The following is a 13,440-nucleotide window of genomic DNA, read 5'->3' on the forward strand; positions in this document are numbered from 1 at the left end:
AGACAAGCTAGTGAATAGAGCTGAAAATTCATTCTGTATTTGATTAAATGGAACAGACTCGCAGCTCCTTACCCCAGCAGGGGCTATGAGATCTCTTGATCCCCGAAGCGGCTCCAAGACCCTGGGAATTCCATTAGCGAGCACCTGAGGAATTTCTGCCCTGCAGTGCCTTTTTTGTATGTGTGTATGTGTGTGTGTGGAAAGGGAGTGGAGTAGAGTGGTGGGGCGGGGGGGCGTGGATGAGGGGGCAGAGAGAAGGCAGCATTAGAAAACTCCATATGTTAGCAGATCTAAAATCAAGGCATGACTTAACAGCTTATCTCGGAAGAGAAAAGCCCAACCCAAGGGCAGGCTGCTAGTGGGGACTTTAATACAAGCCGGGCTGTGGTGATGTGCTTTTCGCACTGAAGCCAACTCCAGTGTAAGTACAGAAAGTCGCCTCTCTGTTTTCCCTCTGAAGCACAAGCATATACACGTTGCAGAGTAGGTAAGTTTTCTTTTGAATGATCTTTTGATAAATATGTAAAATTGTGTTACAGTTTGGTCTTGCCTATAAGTGCTGATGTATTGTGTAATAACTTAAAAATTGAGAGCAAAGTCAGGCTTTTATGGGATGCAAATTGGATTTGCAGAGATGAAAGCTTGTTGGAATAGGCATATTTTAGTTTATGCTTTTGATAGCATTTTGTGTTTTTGTTAAATTGTAGAATTTAAATTCATGTAGGAGATGTCTTTCTTTTCTGTTGCTTTTTAAGAATTCTTTGGGTTTCTGGCATTTTTGAGGCATTGCCTTACAGACTTGCTCGCAGCCCTAAATAAATGAAATATATCTTCCAAAAACATTCTGTAAAATCTTTGGAACAGCATTTTTGAAATGTATTAATGTGTCTTCCTGTCCTGTCCATCCTCCCCTGCCCTAAATAATTTTTTGAAACACATTTTTCAGAGCCCAGTTTGTTTCTTGTGTACTTTTCAAGGAGGACCGGTTGGGAATTGTGGGTGGTTTAGTTAATTGATTTTCATCTGGGAATGTGAGTCCCAGTGCTAATCGTTTTCAACTAATGCAGAATGCAGTAGCATGTTTGATGGTTAATGTGATATATTTTGTTGTGACTAAAACCCCCACGTTGCAAACGGTGCACAGTTCTTCCAATTCCCATGTAGTCCTGTACCCAATTCTCCTCACAATGCAGTGTATTTTAGAAAATAAGGTTCCTTTTGGAGACTATGTTTAATTTTTTTCCACCTTAATCCTGGGCATGCCTCCTACGAGAATGGCCAAAATGAAAGGGCTCTCAGATGAATTGGAGTAAACACTGAAGTTAGGCGCTGTCTTGGTTCACAGTTTAGTTGCTTTGCTGTGTGATATATTTTGATGTCCAGAAATGATTAAAACAAATTTACCCCATAGAACATTTTGTTCTGCTCTATGTCAATTGGAATGTGGGTAGGAACTTCAATTTTTGGGAGCCAGTGATGTGCCTTTTAATAGAGAAAAATATGCATATACTGGTTATATTATTGAGCTTAGGTTACATATTCTGCTCATGTTTTGCTGCTTGGAACTGTTGGTTGATTTTATTTTTATATTCCCTAAACAAACAGAATTGAGAAGTTGACAGAGCTTGCTTTTCAGCTATTTCTTTTGTTATTTTTGTGAGATTGGGCAATGATCTTGACCTAGTCTTGGAGTCTTTATCTGTAGAATGGGGATAAAACCAATAGTATGTCTGACGCTGTGGTGGGGATTAAATGAGATAATGAAAGTAAAGCACTTGACAGATAGTAAAACCTCTATGAATGTTAGCTGCTGTTGTTTTTATTAACTCCTCTAGGGCCTGGTAGTATATTACTTTGATCCATAAGTGATTATGTTGAAGCACTAAATAATGAGGAATTCTTAGAAGTTTGTAACAGTGTGGTACATGTAACTGCTGCAGACTTAGTATGTTAAAATTTTCTTAAATTTCCATTTGAAACTTAGATGGCACTTGGAAACAACATGTTGTTCTTTTTCCAATAGAGGCAAAATATAAAAATATACATAAATGTATAGCAAATATAGGAAGTGAGCAGCCAAGTGAACTATTAGTTATGTACACGCCAAGGTGATCATTGTCTGATCAAGATAACATTCCCTTCACCTGGGAAGTCTCCCTGGCGCCCTTCACCAGTCCTCCCTCCCCATAGTAGGCCACAACTATTCAGACCATTCTCACCATAGATCAGTTTTGCCTGTTCTTGAATTTAATGAAAATGGGTTCATACAGTGTGTACTTCTGTGTTTGGTTCCTGCACTTCTCATTATGTCTGTGCGATTCTCTATTTTATTGTGTACAGTATTAATTCATGCTTTAGAAATTGTTATAAAGTCTTTTGTGTTTTGAAATTCACAATACATTTTATTGGCACATTGGGTATACAGTCATTGGCAGAAAAAAAGAAAATAACATTTTTTCCTAAGAAGATCCCAGTGGCTAGTTTAGAAAAATAACTGTGACCTCATTTTTATGTATAAAACTGGATTGAAGGTAATACAGTTACCTCAATTACAATTCCATAAATCAAATACTCTGATTATTGCACTTATTTTGCTTGTTTTTAGGAGGGAAAAGAGGGAGCCTCAATGTAGGGAAAAAAGGAACACCTAGGGTAGTTTATATCTTTCATGCTCAGGATTAAATGCCATAATCAATATTTAAAATTGGCCAGAAGTAACCATCAGCCCAACTTTAGTGTAATGTTCTTTGAGTTTAAAATGAAGCAACATAATTAAAAAAGAAAAGTCTGCCAAAAATGGAAGAAAATGGAGCTAGGATGGCTAGTATGTTGTAGTCCAGGAAAATTCTGAAGAATAGGACCACACATTTATATTAGGGAGAAGAGTTTTGGCTATTAACCCTATTAACAATTGCTGTCAGGCTATGTCTCATACATTTAGAATATGTTTGTGTTGTTGGAATTCCCTTATATGCTAAATAAAATTTACTTCATCAGCAGTGAAACAAGAATACAAAGTGATATAGATGAATCATAAATTTTTTTTTTCTTTCTTCTTCAAATTTTGGAGGGGTCTGTGGTTGTGATGAATAGATTGTATTTCTGTTATAGGAAATGTTGATTTAGGATTTTCCAGGTGTTCTGCTTGACACTAGCCATTATTCTCCCGGGAGTCATTGTATATTTCAGCATTTGTAAATTTATTAAATCTTGCTATTTACAGTGCTTTGATACAAGGCTATTCTTCACCCACAGCCATGGACAAGGAAGGGATCCCCTGGATTCTAGAGGGTCTTTTCTCCTCTTTTCTTCTTAAATCAGACCACCAGTGGCCAGGAGGTCATTGGCAGTGAGGAGGGTTAGAATAGTGATAAGTGACTCATCTTTTGTTCTCTAGGGGCACTCAGAGATGCAGATTATGTTCCAGAAGAAAGAAGAGCTATCTAAAAAATAGAACCACCTCATGAGAGGGCATGCTGTTTTGAAGGGTGTGAACTCCTTGTTACTGTACTGTTCTAGTGGCATTTACAAAGGATGGTGTGAAAAGAATCTTTTGTGGATGAGAGATTTGACCAAGTGACCTCTAGGGGCCTTTGTAAAAATACTAATGTTCCATAAAACAGGCTTCTATGATGTGGTTAGGCTATATACCTACTACCACTACCATAATTCTGGAGGGAGAAAAGGTGTTCTGGTTCCAAATAGCCATTGGATACACGTTTTTCCAAACCAACCCCAGTTTAAAGTTGGGTAGTGCCTCTTATTTGCTGGCTCTTTTCACTTGAAATGTAATTCTTAGTTTATCACTAACAATTAAATGTCACATATTTATTTTGTCTTTCTTATTTAAAGAGAAAATAGGGAGCCGGGCATAGTGGTATTTACCTGGAATCTCAGCACTGGAGAGCATGAGGCAGGAGAATCGTTAGTTCAAGTCCAGCTTGGGCATATACAGTGAGAGAGAATGGGGATGAGTAGAGGAGGAGAAAAGAGAGAATGAGGATGAATTGGGTAATACTTTGAGTATGTCAGTGTCAGAAATTATGTCCTTTACAGGTATAGTATTTGCTACTTTTTTCTAGGTGCACATCTGAGAATTTACTTGAAGTCATCTGTTGGCCCAGTTACTTATTCAGTCCTATAGCAAATTTTCCTAAACTTGAGTTTTAAGAGAAATAACTCCTAGAGGAGAAAGGTGAACATCAGTGACTTATCCAAGCAACAGAACTATTCAGGATCTTTCTGGGATCTCTCTCTCTATATATCTAACCTATGTACATATCTTATATTTATAAATACAGTATTTTATGTTAATAATTGGTATTTAGGTTGAAGGGACTATAGAATCCTGAATTTCCAAAGTAATATTTTTTCTATTTTATAAAGCAGGAATATATATTGAGTTTTTACTGTTTTATGTAGGCACATAACTACCCTTTTCACCCTCCCTGTAACTTAGAAGCATATCTTCTTTGTCTTTTCTGTGTTAGCACTACTTTACCCTTCCACATTCCTTTTCAAAAATAGGGAGCAGATCAAAAGAGATTCAGAATATGAGATGAAAAAATATCTTTGTCATTTCCTAGCTTCAGTCTTAGTTTCTCCTTTTCCAATCATCCGTCTTCTATTTTGCCAGAGTAGTGATCTTCCTTAAACATAAATCTGAGCATGTCTACTTTCCTTAAAAGTCCTTCAGAGCCCATGAGTTGCTCACTTATTTTCAAAGTCCAGATAATTAGTAGGGCATACAGATTAGTTTCCTATCTGGTGTTTCTGCCATCCCAGTTATTTTGCATTGCTTGGATGTAATACATGCTTTGCTATTTCTCTTGCAGTCTGGGAACACCACTCTCATGGTGCTGTGTGATGTAATAATTGCCTCCATGCCCATCAAACCCTTATTCTTTAAGGAATACATGATTTTCTCCTACATCACCCCCTTACCCTTTCCTTGCACTGTCTATTGATTACTTAACCCTCAGATGTCCTGAAAGGTATTGATGTACATTTGAGTTTGGGGGTATGATGTTAAAGTACAAATTCTCATTTAGTGACTATTGGGTAGAGCCCAAGATTCTCCCTTTCTAACAAGTTTCCAAAAGATGTTTGTTATGGTTTGGATATGAAGTATCCTCAACAAAGGCTCTTTTTTGAAGGCTTGGTCCCCAGCTGGTGGTGCTATTGAGAGGTGATTGGATCATGAGGGTACTAAGTTCAGAACTGGATTAATCCGTTGAAGAGTTTATAGCTGAATGGGGTTTTAGGAGCTAGAGCCTGATTGGAGGGAGTAGGTCACTGGGGATATGCCTTTAAAGGGTCTGTCTTATCCCTGGCCCCTTCTTGTTTCTCTGCATTGTGGCTCCCATGAGGTGAGCAGCCTCCTCTGTTACACGCTCCTGCTGCCATCCTGCCTCACCACATGTCCATAGCAATGGAGCCAGCCAACCATGGACTGGTTCCTCTCAAACTGAGCCGAAGTAAATCCTTCCTCCTTAAGTAGTTTTCTCAGATATTCTGTCACAGTGATGAAAAGTGACTAACACAAACTACCATCTCTAGATCCATGAATCTATGATTTCAACACACAATTTTGCTTTTAAATATCCAGTGAGCTGGGGGTGTGGCTCAAGTGGTAGAACACCTGTCTAGCAAACTCTAGCCCTGAGTTCAAACCCTAGTACTGCCAAAAAAAAAAAAAAGTGAAATCCATGATTCTCAATATTAAGTTCACAGAGAAATACACAGCTTCAAATAGTGAATATTAAAGAAAGCTTTAGAAAAAACTAAAAAAAAAAAAAGGACACACAAAAAAATAAATGTTGAAGATCCTAGGATATCACTTGTCACCTTAGTACTGAAATGCTTGCCAGATGTGTTTTGAATATTTTAACAGTTTTATGAATTTATGTATTTTTGTTCTGTGCAACATCATTTGGTATCTAGAATGCTGATGTCATGCGTTGCCTGTTTGTGTTCTAAATACTTGGTATTACAGAGGTCCATCTTGCATATATAGGTACTAAAAAATATATTCTGGTTTCTGCCTCTTGCCAGGGAAATTTCTGGTGTCAGAATGAAAGTAATTAGTAGTCTTGGTTTTACTATAATTTGGTATTTGTTCAGTGAGCAGTTGTACACAGTGCTTGATTAGAATTGTTCTGACCTCTAAATCAGTATAGTTTGATTCTTATTTATTGAAAATTAGGCTTTTAAAAAATAGTGCAAGTCCCTTTTGAGGTTACAACAAAAATAAGCAGATCAAACTTTCCCTAGTCCTAATTCCAAGTTCTAGTTACCATGTTTTAAATTATTTTGTATTTTAGTTGGACTTCTCTTGTAAAAGAAATTGCATTAGTCTTGTTTTGACTGTAGACCTACACAGTCTTTTGTGTAATTTTCTTTATATATTTGAGGTAAAAGTTTTTTTTTTCTTAAATCTCCTAGCTAACTAACACCAATTTTGAGTCATTGTTAGACTGGTTGTTAACTGTGTTCTCCTATTAGGCTAGCAAACACAATTGTCATGATTTGTTATTTCTTTTGTGTTTGAGGATGCATTTTAAAAGAACTATTGTCATAGTGGTTAGGTCTTAGAATAATTTCACATTTGTTACTATGACAGCAGCCGCAGAGGGGTTTTTAATCATACAATACAGCTTATGCAGAGATTTGATATCAGTGTTTTGCAGCATCAGATAAATTTTGGCTCAGAGATTTGTCTATGAGCATATTACTAATGGTAATAGGAATCTTGTAGCTAACTCCCAAAGTGGATTTCTAATGTGAACTTTGGGGAGTCCAGGCCAATGTGTCCCACCCCCCTAACATGATAGTAACATTGTTTTAAAGATGCAGTCTCAGTGTTTTACTTCTTAGTTTGGGATTTCTCTTCCCTGATAGATTAGTAGGGAAAGAATAAGGAAATGACTCGCCCTATAGAGCAGAAACTATAATGTCTTGTCAGATTTCTTAGCTAGATGTACACATAGACAAGATATTTAATTAGCTGGTATTATAGATGTTAGTGGGCTATAGAATCAAATCAGTAATCCCCTCATATTAAACACTGTGGTCCTTCAACAAATAACTGAGTCTTGAGTGTTGTGTTTGTACAAATGCGGATTTTTTTTCTTCATGTTGAAATGTGAGTTTTCTGGGAAAAAAACAATCCTTTGACGTTTAGTAGGCAAACACAGTCCCCAATCGCTTGTAAAGGTTCTTTCTAATTCACTGAGAAATACTAGGGTCTTTTGTGTCTGATTCACCTAGAGTGAATGTATGCTGTATGTGTACTTGGGGAATTTAACAATAAATAATACGGTGACAAAGGAGTAAAGTATGACTTTTGCAGAGCAGGGCCCTTGTCTGTTTGGGTGCCCTGCAGACTTATAAGAATGGTGCCTCCAGGGAATTGGGAAAGAAAAGTCCTGACCTAGTCTGGGAGGTGCTTGCACAGACAGGCCTAGGAGGAGCCATTACCCACCCTGTCCTCAGAGCCACTGCTGAGCAATTACAAACTCATGTTCTGTGGTTCTTTTTCTTGCGTGTACAGAATAATTTTCTTCTTCCCTCTGTATGTAATGGTGATCATTTTTCAAATGACTGTTATAGAAGCCTTTGTACTTTGCAGAGATTTCACAACTTTCTTTTTCTTCTTTTTTTTGGCCACGTAACAAGAAATGTATGAGATAAATGAGCAGCAGTATCAGATGTAACTTTTAACCTAGCTCAGAATCAGTTGCCCTTTAAAATCTCTTTGTTGAATATTGGAAAAGGGTGTTATTTGGAACTCCAGTCTTTTTAGGCTCATTTTAAGTTATAATTACATATTTATATGGGCTTAGTAATAGATGAAAATGGTTAAATTCTTTTTGTTGTTGTTGTTTTTGATGATTCTAAACCACAAATTCTGCACTCTATATTCTGTTGACCTAAAGAAATATATTGGAGTGAATTTTGCCTGAGCTAAAAATTGACTGCCTGCTGTGTCTTGTATTGCATTTTTCCCCTCATCTCTGGGACCCTTGCTTTTTAGTCCTTTTCTATAGAGTAGGTAGAATGCTTAGAACTTCTCTAAGAGTACAGCCCAGCTGTATATGAAGTTTGAAAGCCCTTCTAATTACATTGAAGAGAGAAAATTAGCAAAGGGGACATTTTTAAAATAAAGTTCATTTTATGAGCTTCATTGTGTCCTGAATGAATATAAAGTCTAAATTGATGTGCCTTTTTTTCTGATTTTACCATTTCTGGGTAATCCTGTATATAACCATGACTGATGTGGTTGAGACAGTTTTTCATTTCTTGAGTATGTCAGAATATGAATTCAAGCTTTTCAGTTTTAAGTGATTCTTTCAGTATTGCCTTTGGCAATTGCTTAGCAATTTTTTTTTTTTTTGGCAGCACTGGGATTTGAACTCAGGGCCTCAGGCTTGCTAGGCATCTTCTTTGTAAAACAGATGTTAATACTAAAGTATTTAAGCATAGCTAATTTGTGTTATTTTAATATAGATCAAAAATAATTGTTAACTGCTTAATGGGATAGTTTAGAAATGGGCTTAATGACCAGATTGAAAATGAAGGAAGGTGGAGTAGATATTCTTAGAGCCAGAGTTTGCTCCTCCTCCTTGGTTGGAGGAACTGAGCTGTAATCACAACCCAGTGCAACTCCCAGTGAGAGGTGTGAGGCTGTTTATTTTCACTCAGGAGATGTATATACTACAGAAGGAAAACTCTGGCCTGGCTTAACCTAAGCAAGTCATTACTTATCTACAATCTGGCAAGCAATTTGATTAAGGTTGACAGAACTCATATAATATCAGAACCAGACCCTCTTAGTGATTGATGAAGCTTGTCTGTTTTTTTTTTTTATTTGAAAAGAGAAAAACTGAACAAGAATGAATACTTGTTCAGATCTCTAGTTGACAAGTATAAAATAAGTCTAATATAGTTTTATCCACAGTAATATTCATTCATTTGGATGGTATTTCTTAGGTTGCAACTAAATGGTTTAAAAATATTATTTTTGGGTCTGCAAGTTAACTTGACGCAAACTTTTTTTTTGATACTACAATTGAACCTAGTGCCTCATGCATGCTAGGCAAACATTCCACCACTGAGCACATCCCCAGCTCTTAACTTTTATGTCCATTTTTTTTTTTCTTCTTTTTGATGCTACTAGGTTTGAATTCAGGGCTTTGCCCTTGCTAGGCAGGCTCTATGCTGTTTAAGCTATGCCTCTAGCATTTAATTTGACTTTTAAATGATTGATGTGTTAAAATCTTAGAGATCCTGCTTTATATCATAACATCTTTGACATGAATAATGTTACATATTCCTTAGTGCAATTGTTAACCTATAAGAAAATTTCCTCTTCATTTTCTAATGATATCAGATTATTTGGAAGTGTTTGACTTTAAGGCATTTTCAGCCTCTTGCTTTCTAACTGTACGAAAATTGCTTAGGACATTGTAATAGCATATCTGGGCCATTGAGTGTTGCTGCTGACCTTTTTTGCCGGACTATCTGTTCCTTATCTCATTCTCATTACCAACAGATTGACACAACATGTTGACTGGAATGTGCCAGACATTCTTGGCAACACTTGAACTCCCACTAGTCTACATACAGTGTTGAGTCCAAGTAAAGAAGACTGACCATTTCTTGTTATCATTCGTGTATTGCTTAAAGGAAATGTAGATAGGACTGGATATTTTGAATAAAGTTAATGTATGGCATTTCTAGCTTAATGAAATGCTTAAATTGAAAAATGAGTTAGTTTTAAATAAATAAAGCTTTAACCTAGTAATTTTGAGGCAGTGTATTATAGTGGAGTCAGAGTACTGAGGGCCAAAGACAGATTCCACCATTATCTAGTGAGAATTTGGTTTTCTCATCTGTGTGTGGGAGTGCCGGGTTCGTAGGGCTGTGGATCATGGCCTATTGTTGGCACCCTGCTAGGTGCTTATTGAATGTGAGCTGTGGCTAGTGCTGATCCTATTGGTATTATTGTGTTGGGGGAGCATAATTGATAGAATGTGGTAGCTAGTTTAATAGAGGCTATTGGAGCAAAATACAATGAATAGGAAACAGAATTTGGGGAGCTATGCGTGTGGGAATAAACTAAAATTGGTTATATGTTTTTGATCTTGGGTTGGTTAAGACATGGCTCCTAGCAAAGCTGGCTAGGTGAGCACTGTATTATCTAATGATGAAATTTTGGATAAACTCCTGGATCCTCGGACAATTAAACACTATCTTGACTTTCTTGCTACAAATTTTCAATTTTGTTATTCTCCCCTTCCCTTCTCCATATACCCAAATTGAGTATAAATTGAGTATAAATATCAACTTAATACTGGGAAAACAAAACTTATTTTATAAGGATATACTTCATATTTAGCTTTATTGACATGTTCTTAAAAGCAGAGGATAATTTTTGTCAGAAAACTTTGCTAACTTTTCGGTTAGTACAGTAGTCCCTCCGTTATCTGCAGGGAATTCATTCCAAGACCCCTAGTGGGTGCTTGAAACTGTGAATAGTACCAAACTCTATATATTGTGTTTCTCTTTTACCTATGTACCCTTGATAAATTTTAATTGAAAATTAGGCTCATGCCTCTAATCCCAGCTCTCGGGAGGCCAGTCAGGAGGACCACGAGTTTGGGTCCAGCCTCAGCTACATAATAGAGCCTGTCTCCAAAAAATTATATATGTACATATATAAAAGTGTTTATAAAATTATGACAGTATTCTGTAATAAAAGTTATGTGAGTGTGGTCTTCCTCTGTCTCAAAATGTCTTACTTTCCTTATTGAGAACTTTTTCTTTCTTTATTGAGAACTCTCACCTTTCACTCAAAGGAAGCACTTTATGGCATCTCTTTGGCATATTTGAATAAACATCACCACTACTCTTCTGCTTTGGGGCCATTATGAGGTAAAATAAGGATTATTTGAAGCTTAGCACTATATGCTCCGATAGCTATGGAATGATTAATAGGTGGGTAGTGTATCCAGCATGGGTTTGCTAGACAAATGGATGATCTGTCCTGGGCAGGGGAAGGGATGGAGCAGGACAGGGCAAGATTTTATTCCATTACTCAGAATGGTGTGCAATTTAAAACTTATGGATCGTTTATTTCTAGAATTTTTCCATTTAATATTTTTGGACTGGGGATGACCACAGATAACTCTGCCTGCAAAAAGCAAAACCACAGATAAGAGGGGATTACTGTAATAATTTTCTGTACAAAAGTATGAGTGTTATCAGATATGGGGAATCCCAGTACTTTCTAGAATTTTTTTAATGCATATTTAAATATGAGTGGAATTGTTATGTCTCTTATTTAAAAATTTCTACTTTTGATATTACCTATGATCAGAGTAGATAAGCATTTAAGTGGGATGGGAAGCATTGGACTACTAATGAATTGCCCACCTTGAGGTTGCTTCAAAACAAGAAATAGAGTAGGATGGGGTCATGAAACGCAAGTATTTGATTGGAGACAGTCCAGTTGTGCAACTGTCATTCTCACCCTGTTACTAAATGAGGGAATTCCCTCATCTTCCCAGTTTTTGTACAAAATCATAGATACTTGAGATTCACAAACATAAAACAGGATTTCAAGATGTCTCCCACACAAAAAGGAGAGTCTCACAAGGAGGAAGTTTTAGCAAGGATTTATTTTAGTATAACAGGATAAAAGTTGGGAGAAATATAAAGAGAGAGAAAAAACACCTCCTGTTAAGCGTGCAGGGGTAGGAGACAAGCTCAAAAATGGTGGCCCTTTGTGGATTCTATATGCTGTGCATTGGGGAAATACACATCATCAAGTCAGTCTAGCAACCCCTAATCATTAGACAGGGGCTCTGTGTGGTCAAGATGGGTGCGCTTTATTATTCTAAAGCATGAAAATGTGCTCTAGGCCTGTCCAAAATGCAGGGATGATAGGTGTTTTAGGACTTCCTTTTGCTAGATGTGCCTTTCATTTTTCTGTATTTCTACCCATTTAAGGAACATTGCAGCTTTTTAACATCTCAAAGGGAAAGGCAGATGCAAATAGCCCCTCTCTGTCTCCTTATTTTTGTAATTTAACATCTAAAAGGAGGTGATGGCAACAAGGGGATTGGACTATGAGCACATGATAAAAGCGAGAGCACACAAGGGAGGGGTGAGGATAGGTAAGACACCTAAAAAACTAGCTAGCATTTGTTGCCCTTAATGCAGAGAAACTAAAGCAGATACCTTAAAGCAACTGAGGCCAATAGGAAAAGGAGACCAGGAACTAGAGAAAAGGTTAGATTAAAAAGAATTAACCTAGAAGGTAACACCCACGCACAGGAAATCAATGTGAGTCAATGCCCTGTATAGCTTTCCTTATCTCAACCAGCAAAACCCCTTGTTCCTTCCTATTATTGCTTATACTCTCTCTACAACAAAATTAGAGATAAGGGCAAAATAGTTTCTGCTGGGTATTGAGGGGGGGAGCGGGAGGGGGTGGGGTCAGGGGAGAAATAAACCAAGCCTTGTATGCACATATGAATAATAAAAGAAAAATGAAAAAAAAAATAAAAAATAAAAGGAGGTGATGGGAGGGAAGTTTTTACTTCCTGGTTCCAATGTGAGTCTGTCCTTTTTAAAATTTATTAAATATAATTTCCCTGTATTTTTATCTGTCCTGCCTTAACCCTCACCTCTCCCCCTTTTTCTTCCTAGCTGGCCAGGATAAGTAAGTATAAATTGTTCTGATTCTTGAAGATTTGAGATTTAGTAGTGGAGGGGGATCTACAAAACCAGAGTCAGAGGAGTTGTGGAGTTGGAACCTGACAGGTGGTGGCCTGGCCCCTGCTTTCCAGCTGATCACTGCCTCTTTGTCCTGTAGGTTCTGTCTTTCTGTAGTGACAATTATACTTCTCCAAAAAGGAGATGCTTATCTTAAAAATGTTTAAAACTATTTTTAAGGTATGCATTGAGACTCCATTCTTTTCTTCTTCCCCACAGATTGGCCTAATAATTTGTTTCACAGAAATCCAGGTTTACAGAGAAGCATAGTAATTTTTGTAGTGGCATTGAGCAGGTACTCAAGAAAAAACATTGTACTACAACTCGACCAATGCATAGACTTTTAAAAAGTATTCCATCTGGGACCTATAAAGTAGAGGATAAAGCTGGCTGTATTGCATTTATAGAGTTTTCGTAGGGTGGTGGTCTTGTAGCTATGGGGTTGGGTAGCATTTACAAGACTTTTTTAGCCTTTTTGATTTTGGGGAATGTGAATATTGTGTTTGAAAGTACAATTCTTATTTTATTCCTTAACACCATTCGCAACCCAGGTTTTGTGACACTGTGTGTGATTAATGAGATAGCTGTGTGTTTAATTACAGTATCATTTTAGTTAACATCATGTCTTACCTGATAATGAATGTCCCATGCTTTGTTAAA

General features: G+C 37.0%; 1 protein-coding gene across 9 annotated transcripts in view; it reads left to right on the forward strand.

The window, feature by feature from the left end:
* The window catches only part of Cdon (cell adhesion associated, oncogene regulated), an 89,306-nt gene that overhangs the window by 3,082 nt on the left and 72,784 nt on the right, over positions 1–13,440 (forward strand). For 3 of the 9 annotated variants that reach the window (XM_020182718.2, XM_074066411.1, XM_074066412.1), the window contains exon 1: positions 245–487. The exons of 3 other annotated variants lie outside the window; for them this stretch is intronic. The gene's annotated coding sequence lies outside the window, so the exon portion shown is untranslated. Of the gene's footprint in view, positions 1–243; positions 488–13,440 lie in introns of those variants that run through there. 3 more of the 9 variants (XM_074066410.1, XM_074066413.1, XM_074066409.1) reach the window with 2 other exon arrangements.

Source organism: Castor canadensis, chromosome 2 (genome assembly GCF_047511655.1).
Source record: "Castor canadensis chromosome 2, mCasCan1.hap1v2, whole genome shotgun sequence".
NCBI lineage: Eukaryota > Metazoa > Chordata > Mammalia > Rodentia > Castoridae > Castor > Castor canadensis.